This window comes from Dromiciops gliroides, chromosome 4 (genome assembly GCF_019393635.1).
Source record: "Dromiciops gliroides isolate mDroGli1 chromosome 4, mDroGli1.pri, whole genome shotgun sequence".
Classification (NCBI taxonomy): domain Eukaryota; kingdom Metazoa; phylum Chordata; class Mammalia; order Microbiotheria; family Microbiotheriidae; genus Dromiciops; species Dromiciops gliroides.
Window position 1 is genome coordinate 67057574 of NC_057864.1, and position 12693 is coordinate 67070266.

The window sequence follows — 12693 nt, forward strand, 5'->3', positions numbered from 1 at the left end:
TACAGTTGAGTCCAGCTGCATGGTGTGAAGGTGAGTCCAGCCAAGGACATAAACCCTTGTTGGTACCTGTGGGAAAGGTCTGTGATGGCAACAGTGACTTGCTTCAGTTCTCAATAAGGTATTGAATTAATGACAAGATGTAGTGTCATGGGGCGGGGGGGTGGGGGGGTGAGCTAGGTGGTGCAGTGGATAAAGCACCGGCCTTGGATGTAGAAGGACCTGAGTTCAAATCCAGCCTAAGACACTTGACACTTACTACCTGTGTGACCCTGGGCAAGTCTCTTAACTCTCATTGCCCCATTAAAAAAAAAAAAAAGATGAAAAAGATGTAGTAAAATATGCCCAGCATATTTTATAGGGTGGTACAAAAAGTATTTGGGATTACAGATCACTTTAACATGGAGAAGTATTCACAACTAATATTGCAATCCATTTATGATTTAGGTGAGAATTAAGGAATTGCCTCAGGCACTTACAAGTTAAGACTGGTTTAGGGATCCATGGCTAGTTTCAAGAAGTGTCAGATTCTAGGATCTTATCTTAGGCTTCTGATTCTAAGCCCAGCATTCAATTTACAATGCCATATTGCCTCAACATAAATTTTATTAAAGGAACAAATCAACAGAAATCTATTTTTTCTCCCTCCTATCTCATTGAAAAAAACCATATTATATTCCTTGTAACAAATATGCATAGAAAAGCAAAACAAATTCCCTCAATGGCTGTATATGAAAATATATTATGTCTCATTCTGTACCCTAAATCCATCACCTCTCTGTAATGGATAGCATGCTCCATCATCGGTCCTGTCCCCTGAAATCATGAATGGTCAGCACATTGATCATAGCTTACAGCTTTCAAAGTTGTTTGTTTTTCCAGTGTTATATAAATTGTTCTCCTAGTCCTGTTCACTTCATTCTTCATCAATTTATAAAAATCCTCACAATTATTCATTTTTATAATATTGATGCAATAGTATAAATTGTTCTTTTGGAAAATAGATTTCTGCTAATTTTTTAAAAAATAGGTGTTATGTGTGTGTGTGTGTGCTACAGATGCTAAATGTTGTACTTTCAGATGAGATCACTGTATTATTAATTTTACTTAACTGTTTTACAGTGTTACAAAAAACCTCTCATGAAGTGGGAGTAATCTTTAAATGTCTGTAATGTAAAAACAAAACACATTAATAAAACTTTAAAAAGGAACAAATCCCAGTTGTTTCAAGAGAATTTGTCTGTAAAGGATTCCTACCAGTTCTGTTCAGTTCAAGATACCATTAGAATAACCAACTAGGTAGATAATACAGTTCCAGATAATTATGCTTGCATTTAATCCATGGGTACAATTTGCTATTATCTGGGACTGTGTGAACTGAATTTTCTTTTGATCTTTCCATGAATATGGTCATTGTACCACTTGCCCAGAGGACCTTAACAAAATATTAGGAGCCCTTCTGTTTTCCAGAGCTAAGGGCCAGCAGGCAAGCTGTGCCCTGAGCCTTGGCAAAACAACAATCCTTTGCGCTCACCCTCTGGATGATCTCACCCTTTGGCAAAAATCACATAATTATTGTATTGCTTTGAACAGCACCAGGTATTCTCTGAGCTCAGACAAGTGCTGGACAAGCTCAGAGAGTACCATGTTCCAGTCATGAAGTCTTGCTATAAATTGAACTTGTCACATTATTGCTATTACCCCTCATTGTCAGGGTTACAGCCCACTGCATAGCCTTTGGTATAAATAGGAGATCTCCCCACACTGCCTTGGGCCTCCCCACTAGGGGCAGGGACCCACTCACGTGTGTCCTTGCTTGCAAGCCATTTTCCTTCCTTTGAAAATAAAACTTCTATTTTAATTTGTGATTCACCTGTCTCTAGCCTGCTCTGTTTGGCTCTGGCCACCCTCAGGTTAGAGGCTGGTTCTGATCCAGTTGACAACCTTCATCAGAAGTCTTGTATAAATTAATGAAATAATAGATCAAATCCTTTGCCAGTTCACTGGTCATCAAGGACCATAGAAGACATTCACAATGATGCCTATAGGCTCCATGGGAGTTAGACAGTCTGGTTCTGCCACCCCACCCCTAGAGAGTGAGAGAGCTCATGAAACCAATGCTTGAAATAGTACCAGGCAATTTCAAGAAGAAAGAATTGTGGAATTGCTCCCTTCAGCAGCACATATACTCAAAAAAAGAATTGTGGAACGAAAGGTAAGTACCCATTGTGAGGTAATAAGGAGGCAAAGGGAGAAAAAACAGTTTTTTCCCCTCTAGAACCTTGATGGCAGGAGTGTGAACTTAATAGAAGGGTGATAGAAGATTTTATCTATAGCAGGCATAAAGCTACTGTGAGCATTGAGCTAAATAATCCAGAGGAAGCAGGGCTGTGAAATGGTGGCATCAGAAAGCTCCCTGAGTTAGTGGTGTGGCATAGGATGCTGGAGTCAGGAAAACTTGGGCCTTAGTACCCATGTTGTCTTGGACAAGCCACTGAACATGCCTATGTTTTCTCAGTTTCCTCATCTATTAAGGGAAAGGATTGAACTAGATGACACTTTCTCTGAGGTTCTTAAAATCTATGGAGCTGTCATAGATGACCTTTCTAATCTTGTTGGGGGGTGGGGGGAGAGCAGTTGTTTATATTCCTAGCCTCCATTTATCTTCTATTAGTCTTGGGATGGGAGAATTAAATCTGGAAGGAACCAAGACCATCAAGTCCAACCCCCAAGTGTAGAGATAAGGAAACTGAGGCTTGGCGAGCTTAAGTGACTAGTAGTAATTAGATAATTGTCCTGAGAATGAACTACTCTCCCTTTACTTTAGATTCAATGAGTTTAAGCTTTTCCTTAGCCGGAGGGTTGGTGTCATTATGGAAAGTCAGAAGGTAGTACTTACTGCAATATCCCTCTTAGATTATTCTGTTCTGCTTTTGTACTCCTCTCAATTTCTGAAATGAATTGAAGAATATCATGTTCATTATAACAGAATGAATTCTTTGCTCTCTTTCTTGGTAACATTGTTAAATCATTAAAAAGCTGCAAATGTCTTGATCATATTCAGCTGTGTCATCCCTAGGGCAATTTGTGAAGTAACATCTTTCTGCACCCCTCTTACACCCCAGTATCCCTTGTTGTTGTTTGTTTCAGTCACGTCTGACTCTTTGTGACCCCATTTGAGGTTTTCTTGGCAAAGAGAGTGGAGTAGTTTGCGATTTCTTTCTCCAGCTCATTTGACAGATGAGGAAACTGAGGCAAACAGGGTTAAGTGATTGGCCCAGGATCACATAGATAGCAAGTGTCTGAAATGGGATTTGAACTCACGAGGATGAGTCTTCCTGACTTCAGGCCAAGCACTCTATCCACTGTACCACCTAGCTAGCACAGCATCCCTCACCTTCTCACGTTTCACTCATTCTATGAAATAACCACTTCAGGTCCCTCAGACAACTGCCTATCAAAACCTCTTTTAGAGCCAGCCACCAGGCAGTGGATAATGCCCTGGAACTAGAATCAGAAAGACCTCAGTTAAAAATCTAACCTCAGACATTTATTAGCTGTGTGGCCCTGGGCAAATCCTATCACCTCTGTGCCTCAGTTTTCTCATCTGTAAAGTGGATACAATAATAGTACCTACTTCCCAGACTGTTAGGATAAAATGAGATGTGTATAAGACATTTTGCAATCATTAAAATGCTATATAAATGCTAGCTAGTTATTATTATTATTTCTTCTTTTTTCTGTCTGGGTTAAGTGACTTGCCCAGGGTCACACAGTTAGTATCAAGTGTCTGAGGCTGGATTTGAACTCAGGTCCTCCTGAATCCAGGGCTGGTGCTTTATCCACTGTGCCACCTAGCTGTCCCCTAGCTATTATTATTTTGTTTTTTTGTTTGTTTTTGTTTTTGAGGGCAATGAGGGTTAAGTGACTTGCCCAGGGTCACACAGCTAGTAAGTATCAAGTGTCTGAGGCTGGATTTGAACTCAGGTCCTCCTGAATCCAGGGCCAATGCTTTATCCACTATGCCACCTAGCTGTCCCCTAGCTATTATTATTTCAAGAAAGACTCCAACTTTCATTTGTACCCTAGTGTATACTTTACAAACAGTCACTTTTGATTATTTCCATACCATGCCTCCTCTCCTCAAGCCATCAATCAGTTGAATAAACATTTATTAAGCACTTCCTCCATGCCAGGCATTATGCTAAGTGCTGGGGAAACAAAAAGAAGCAAAACTGTCTGGTCTTCTGACTGCCCAGATTATATTGCTCCTTGTTTCTTACTCCTTTTGCTTACTATAAACAGTCCCTTTGTCATGAGCACATCTATAGCTCCCCTGGCCTTTCTCCCCTGTCATTGCTGGAAAAACTAGAAAGCTTCTTTCCCCAAAGAAATGTGCTGCCTTGGAGAGATTATTGGCTCCTGGTCCCTGGCTTGGCCACTCCGGCTTGTTTGTTGTCTCTTACCACAGTCAGTTACATGGGATGTTTCCCAAATCACCCTGGTGATCAATGGGGAGGCGATTAAAAACCCCAGTCCAAAAGGCACTATGGGGAAAAGAGTCAACATGTATGGTAGCATTACCCTGCCCTTGTTGGGGCAGGATGATGATAGGATGCAAACAGGACTTTTGTTCTGTAAACCTTATGCCTTTCCAAGCTTCTTTTATTCCCCTCCATGTACCCTATGATCCAGAGGAACTGGGCTCCTTCTTGTTCCTGGCATATGTTTCTCTATTGCCTGATGCTGTGCTTTTTTCCTGGCTGCCCTCAACCCCATGTAGGGAATATTCTCCATCCTCACCTCCACCTCCTGGCTTCTTTCAAGACTCAATTCAAATATCACCTTCTTGCAAGAGATCTTTTCTGGACTCCCCTCCCCAGTTTCCTCCCTTTGCTCTGTTTTCCCTTTGAGATTGCTTTGCATTTATATCGTATATATCTTATATGTTCACTTTTTCTATGTTGTCTCCCCTATAAGAATGGGAGCTCCCTGAGAGCAGGACCCTGTTCTTGTATTTGTATTTTTATCAAACTTGGGACCATGCCTGACCCTCAGGGATGGCTTAATAAATGCTTGCTGATTGAATGCTAGTAAACAATTTTCAGGGAGTTGTGTTGCATCAGCCAGACCACTGGGAGGTGGGAGCTGCTAGACCAAGAAGACATTGTCTATTGTTTTCTGCAAAGGAAATATGTAAAGGCAGAGATGACACCACTCAGCAAAAGACTGGAAATGCGACATGAGTATGAGTTAGAAGTAGAGGATGACACCTAGGCTATGAGCCTGAGTGACTAGGATGATGGTAGTGCCCTTAACAGTAATAGGGGTAGGGCAGCTAGGTGGTACAGTGGATAGAGCACTGGCCCTGGATTCAGGAAGACCTGAGTTCAAATCTGTCCTCAGACCCTTGACATTTACTAGCTGTGTGACCCTGGGCAAGTCACTTAACCCTCATTGCCCCACCAAAGAAAAAAAAAAGAACAGTAATAGGGGTATTTAAAAGAAGGAAGGATTAGGAGGGAAAGGAAATGAGTTTAGTTTTGTACATGATAAGCTGAAGATGTCGGTAGGACTCTGGTATGAGATGTCCAATAGGTGATTGGAGATGTGAGACTAAAGATCTAAAGATTAATTAGGGATGGATAAATGAGTCTGGCAATCATATACATAGAACTGATATTTGAATCACAGGGAGATGATAAGATTCACAAGCCAGAGAGTAAAAAGGGAGAAGAAAAATGGGCCCAAGAGAGAGCCTTGGGGATGTTCATGGTTAGCATGATCTAGATGGAGATCTTGCCAAGGGGACTGAGAGCGATTGGTCAGACAGGTAGAGGAAAATCAGGAAAGAACAGTGACATAAAGACCTGGGTGACTGCCAGTGGCAAAGGCTGCTGAGAGGTCAAGAAGGATGGGGATTGAGAAAAAGTCATTGGATCTGGCACTTAAAAGATCCCTGGTAACTTGATGGAAGACATTTTGTTTGAATGTTAAGTTCAGAAGCCACACTGTAGAGAGTTAAGAAGAAAGTGAGAGAAGAGGAAGAAGAGATACTGATTGTAGATGCATTAATTTTGCTAAACTGTTCCCTCTTCCTCAACCCCGTCCCCTCTTTTTTTAAAAAAAAATGATGGCCCTCTGGGAGACAGGGAGGGAAGGAGGGAGGGAAGGAAGAAGAAAAAGAGAGACAGAGAGAGACACACACACACACAGATAGACACACACATACAGAGACAGACAGACACAGAGAGACAGAGACAGACACGGAGAGAGACAGAGACAGAAAGAGACAGAGATTGGAAAATATAGGTGATATAAAAAACAGAAGATCTCGATAAAAACATTTAAAGCAAGAATTAGGGAATGTTTAACCCGATGAGAAGGTGGGGAAAGAGGGTGATATGAGAGCATTCGCAAGTATTTGAAGGGTTGTCATATGTGAGGTACTGTGCTTCACAGGAGGAATGCAAAGCCAAATGTGTAACAGTCCCTGCCCTTAAGCAGTTTACATTCTAATCAGGGAAATAACCAGCACATAGATTTTAAAAAAACATTTTTTTTTTTTTGCAGGGCAATGAGGGTTAAGTGACTTGCTCAGGGCCACACAGCTAGTAAGTGTCAAGTGTCTGAGTCTGGATTTGAACTCAGGTCCTCCTGAATGCAGGGTCGGTGCTTTATCCATTGTGCCATCTAGCTGCCCCCCTGCACATAGATTATTAATAAGTTCTGAGAGAACTTGCTTTATTGCTCCATCCCTTTGCGTATCCCTAAGACCTAGTAAAGTGCTGCAACAAGTAGTAGGGACTTAATAAAAGCATGTTGATCAACTGACACCAGTTTATAGAATATATACAAAATGAATAGAAAGAGGTTTGGGGACAGGGTACTCAGCAGCTGGAGTCAGTGGGGGTGGGGGAGCTACAGGTATTGTTTGAACTGAGTGTTGATTCCATGCGGGATTCCATGAGGCAGAATGGAGGAGGGAGTGCCTTCCAGGCACAGGTGATGAGCATACAAAGCACAGAGACAGGAAATGGAGCCTCTTGTGTTCAGAAGAGCAAGTCAGCCTGTTTTCCTGGGATCTAGCGTGTGGACAGGAGTAAAGCTTAAAATGACTGGAGAGGTAAGAAAGTGCAGGTTATGAAGAACTTTAAATGCCAAAGAGAGGATTTTCCCATATGATCCTGGGTGTAATAGGGAGCCTTTGGAATTTGCTGGGTGTGTGTGCATGCATGTGTACATGCATGCATGCAGGTGCACGCTAATCAAATTACTATTTTAAAATAATCACTTTAGCAACAATGGATGGATTGGATGCCGGCACAAGATTTGATTTGTTTGGCTTGACCCTCCAATACAGAACAGAGGGGCAATGAAAGAAAAGTATAGAGAAGCTGGGTGTGGTGACACATGCCTGTGGTCCTGTCTACTGGAGGAGATAAGGCTAGTGGATCACCTCAGTTCAGGAGTTCTGAACCATAGTAGGTTCTAAAGTCCAGCTGGTGTCCATAATAAGTCTGACACAATTTAGGGAGCCCTGGGCTGGGGGAGGTGGGGGGAAGGAAAGATACCAGGCTCTTTAAGGAGGGATGAACCAGTCCAGGTAGGTGATGGAACACTACTAATATAGTGGCCAGCACATAGTAGGTGCTTAATAAATGCTTATCACATCCATTTCATTCATTTATCCAGGTCAAAGCTTCTGTTCCAATCAATAGGGGATGGAACCTGTAAGTGGTCATTGTACTTCTAGGCTGAAAAGATAAAATGAAAAAAAAAATTGCAGAGACAAACTTTGTCTCAATATAAGAAAAAAAGTCCTAAAATTAGAGTTTTCCAAAAGTAGATGGGAGGGCACCAGAGGTAGTACATCCCCCTAACCATAAAGGCTTGCTGGTGAATACTTGTCTAGAAGGATGTAGAGGGAAGGCATTCCTGGTCAGGTAGAATGATCAGAATGGACCAGAATGATCTTTGAGATTCTCTCACCTCTGGAATTCTGGGATTTGGTGCAAATAACAAAGTAGACACTTTATGTCTACAGACTTAACAGTGTCCTCCTCTATGAAATGAGGGGATTGGACTGAGGGGCTGCTAACTTCCTTCTGAAATCCATGGTCCAATGACTGTCTTCATTCGCTGTATGCTTCAAACCAACTGTCCTGATGTCAGAATGTGGTGGTTCTTTTTTCCATGCTAGATTTGTCTGGAGAAAATTCACTGACCAAATGTGAATATATATTTATATACTCCGTTTTTGATCATTGTGGTCTACTTCACTTCAATCAATTAAAACAATTATTAGGCTCTTACTATGAGATGTCACCGTGTTAAGTACTTGGGGGGCTAAAAAGACAAATAAGGCAGTGGTTGGTTTAACATGGAGTTGGGATGAGTCGTGTGATTTCATTGTGTGGGAAATGAGCAAATGTCTACTAATGGATGTCATCATTCTCCCTTCAGCCTATAATCTTAGAGCAGGGTTCTCAAAGAGTAATTCAGGGACCTCTGGAGGTCCCTGAGACCCTTTTGGGGGATTCACAAGATCCAAATTATTTCATAACAATACTAAAATGCTTTATTTTCTACTATGGTAAGTATCAATAGATAGTCCACATAAACAGAAGTTCTTTAGTGGGGAGGTCCTTAATAATTTTTAAAGGTGTAAAAGGGTCTTGAGACCAAAAAGTCTGAGAACTACTGATTAGAGAGTTTTCTAAACTAGACCCTTGAGAAATTTGTTGAAGTGGTCAGGCTCATACAGCTAGCATGGATGAGTCTGGATTTGAACCCAGGTTTTCCTGGCCCAGAGACTACCTATCTATCCACTACTCCATACTACCTCCAATGGAATATAAAGATAATAAAACTCAGAATTAAAACATCTAAATTCAAATGCCAGCTCTGTCATTGACTAGCTGTGTGCCCCTGGGCAAGTCAATTAGCGTCACTGAACCCTCATCTCTAAAATGAAGATTATAACATGGATACTGCCCACCTCTTAGTGTTATATCAAAAATGACAGTAACTTTGGCACCCTGTCTTCTCTCCCCCCAAACTATTCTTTTTTTTTTTTTTGGTGAGGCAATTGGGGTTAAGTGACTTGCCCAGGGTCACACAGCTAGTAAGTGTCAAGTGTCTGAGGCCGGATTTGAACTCAGGTACTCCTGACTCCAGGGTCAGTGCTCCATCCACTACGCCACCTAGCTGCCCAGCCCCAAATTATTCTTGCAACCAATCCTCATACAGCTTAGTAGTTAGTTCTACCACCATCCTTATGACCCACCACTGGACATGCTCTAGTTTGTCATGATACTTCCTAGAATACAGCTCAAGAAAATGAATGCAGTTGTCTACATGTAGTTTGACCAGGACAGTATACAGTAGAATAATCACCTCCCTCATTCCAGATAGAGCTTACACTAATGCAGCATAAAAGCTCATTTGTGTCTTGGTTTTTGTTTTTGTTTTGGCTGCCATGCCACTCTGTTGACATATATTGAATTTAGAGTCCTAACTCTACCCCTCCCACCCCCTAGCAGAAGCAGTCTCTCCCTTCTCTGAACTCCCACAATGTTTTATACCTCTTTCATATATCCAGCTTTCCTGGCTTTCTTCAAAGAAGAGTTAAAGTACCACCTTAGGCAAGAAGTCTTTTTTCAGTCATCCTGGGAAGCTGCAAGCTGTGATAGAGAGTGCACATCAAGATTGAAACATTTTTAGGCAAGGGTCCAGGGATGTGTCCTTGAGAGAAGGTACTGGCTTTTTTGTTTTTCTTGGGGTCTTTCTTTGTATCTTTAGTGCACCTAGTGAGAGCTTAATAAATACCTGTAGATTTGATGTCAAAAAAGTTTTATATCTGTAGTGTTCTATACCCATGGTCCTTCACCTTTGCAGTGATGGAGGTGCCTTCTTATATCTCATCTTTGAAGCCAAACTTGGGCATTGTAATTTCAGGGCATTCAATTTCAGCTGTTTTCTTCTCTTTGTTCTTTCCTTTTACATTATCAAAGTTATTACACATATTATTTCTTGGTTCTGCTTGCTTTGCATATATTTCCATTTATCTCTATATTCATCATGTTCATCAAAGGAAAGCAATATTATATTCATGTACCACAACTTGTTTAGCCATTCTCCAGCTGATGGGCATCCACTTTATTTCCAATTCTTTGCTACTACAAAAATATTGTTATAGATGTTTTGGTGTAGATGATGCCTCTATTTGTCTTTGACCTCCTTGGAGCTATATGCCTAGCAGTAGACTCTCTAGGTCAAGGGGTGAGGGACATTTAGTCACTTTCTTCACATACTTCTAAATGGCTTTCTAGAATTCTTAGACCAAGTCAGAGGTCCATGAGCAATATGTTAATATGCCTCTCTTTCCACAACCCTTCCAACATCAACTATTTCCATCTTTTGGCACCATTGCCAATTTTCTGGGTGTTAGATGAAATCTTAGCATTATGCTTGTTATAGCCAGTCAACCAGTGAGTTTAGAACATTGATTAAGCTACAACTGTATGCTATGCTAAAACTTTATGAGAATTAATATGGGAGAACGAAATGAAATGTAGGACATAGTATCTGTTCTCAGGGAGTTTCCTAGCCATTTTGGGTGACATGCTTAGGACGTTTACAAACTAACTCGACCTTTTCCCTTGTCAGACACAAGGTTCACTAAATACTCTTGGAAGGGCCTCCTGCCTCCACCCCAGACAGGAGGGGACAGATGCGAGAAACTAAATTAAGAGTATTTGTCTTTAATAAGCCCATCCCTGGAGCGAGCCATCTGCTCTTTGACTCTTCTGCCTAGAGTTTGAGGGCTGTGACTTTACAACTAACAGTATAGAAACTTAAGTCTTCAAAGTCAATCTGACTCTCAAACTTGGGAATGGCTACTATGCCAAATGAAGCATCTTCTCAATCCCTTTTTGTAAGATACTGAATTAATAAAGTGCCCTCCTCACCATACCTCTTTCTTCAAGGACTCCTGCTCTAGGAATCAGGTTAGGGGAACTGAAATGCCTCAAAGAAACAAAATGGGAGTGGGAGAAGGGGTGGTGGTTGGTAAATGGAGGGAAGAAAGAAAAAAGAGAAGAATTAATAGAGAAGCAATAGAAACTAGTGCCAAGCTAGACAGAATAAACTACCTCATATTCTATAGGTAGAGAGAGAAAGTATAAAATTGAGTGATAGGTAGAGTGGAGAGATAATATATACAGAGTAGCAATGGGACACTAACAGTTGTGAGTATGACAGATGGCTAACGACCCCACAAATGAGAATATAAGAGAGTTGCAGTCATTCAATAGATTGATACTGGAGAAATCTGCACATTCCCATTGATTCACTGCCTCCAATCTCTGCTTCCTTATCAATATAATTATCATAGCAGGCCCAGAGAGGTAGCTCCAGGTAATTTGTGGGAGGTGGGTAACAGAGTTTTCTTTAATTCTGACTTACTGCAATGTTAATGAGGTGCACGGGCAGCTTTGAGTAGGCAGAGGGGGTCCATGGGAAAATGAGTATGGTATCAGGATGGGGCTATCACTTATGGGGCTATCAGGATGATCCCCCACTTCTCTTTACTCCACATGTTCCTTTTCTGACTTGATGATGGCTTTTACTTATTTATTTTTTTTGGGGGGTAATGCCTTTCTGATGAAGACCTTTCTAAAGGTGGTAGGGAAATATTATAGGAACTATTATCCTTTTTATTTTTTCTATTTTTCTTCAATTTGACAAGAATTTATTAAATGAAGTAGGACACTATGTTGGGTACTTTTTTCTTGGTCAGTTATTTTCAGTCGTGTCCAATTCTTTGTGACCCCATTTGGGATTTTCTTAATAAAGATACTGGAGGGGGCAGCTAGGTGGTGCAGTGGATAAAGCACCGGCCCTGGATTCAGGAAGACCTGAGTTCAAATCTGGCCTCAGACACTTGACACTTACTAGCTGTGTGACCCTGGGCAAGTCACTTAAACCCTGTTGCCCCGCAAAAATAAATAAATAAACAAACAAATAAACAAACAAATAAATAAATAAATAAATAAAGATACTGGAGTGATTTGCCATTTTTTTTCCAGTTCATTTCATAGATGAGGAAATTGAGGTCATGGTTAAATGACTTGCCCAGGGTCACTCAGCTAGTAAGTGTCTGAAATCAGATTTGAAGTTATCAAGATTAGTCTTCTTGTTTCCAGGTCTTGCACTCTATCCACTGTGCTACCTAGCTGCCCCTGCTGGGTACCTGCCAGGGTTGGGGGAGAGGGGGAAGATATAAAATTTCATGAAGGTATGATTCCAATTCTCCTGGGCAAAGCTTCCAATGTAGATAGCAATAATAATAATTCTGATTAATAATTATCATTATCAAGAGATCTCTGATGTCCCTTCCAGCTTTAAATCTATGACCTTATTATAATATCTGATATTTATTATTGCAAAGAATTAATTGTTATTTGAGGTTTTTATGACCCCATCTTTTGGCTAGAATTAAGAAAAAACAAACCTCAGTGTGCACTGGCCTCTGGGGCTCTGCAAACGGCACAGTGCTCCACCCACTGGTTGTAGCCATCGCCATGGCACTGGTACCTCATGTCATCACCACTCACCGATGCCTACATGGGCCTGGCAAAATTATAATGATTGGAAGCCTAGTGAGGACATTCATGTAACTTTCAGAACAGC

General features: G+C 41.1%; 1 protein-coding gene across 4 annotated transcripts in view; it reads right to left on the reverse strand.

The window, feature by feature from the left end:
• Positions 1–12693, reverse strand: part of TNR (tenascin R) — a 708132-nt gene that overhangs the window by 115872 nt on the left and 579567 nt on the right. Inside the window, exon 4 of one of the 4 annotated variants that reach the window (XM_043964082.1) lies at positions 2897–2948. The exons of the other annotated variants lie outside the window; for them this stretch is intronic. The gene's annotated coding sequence lies outside the window, so the exon portion shown is untranslated. The remainder of the gene's footprint in view (positions 1–2896; positions 2949–12693) is intronic. 4 annotated transcript variants of the gene reach the window in all.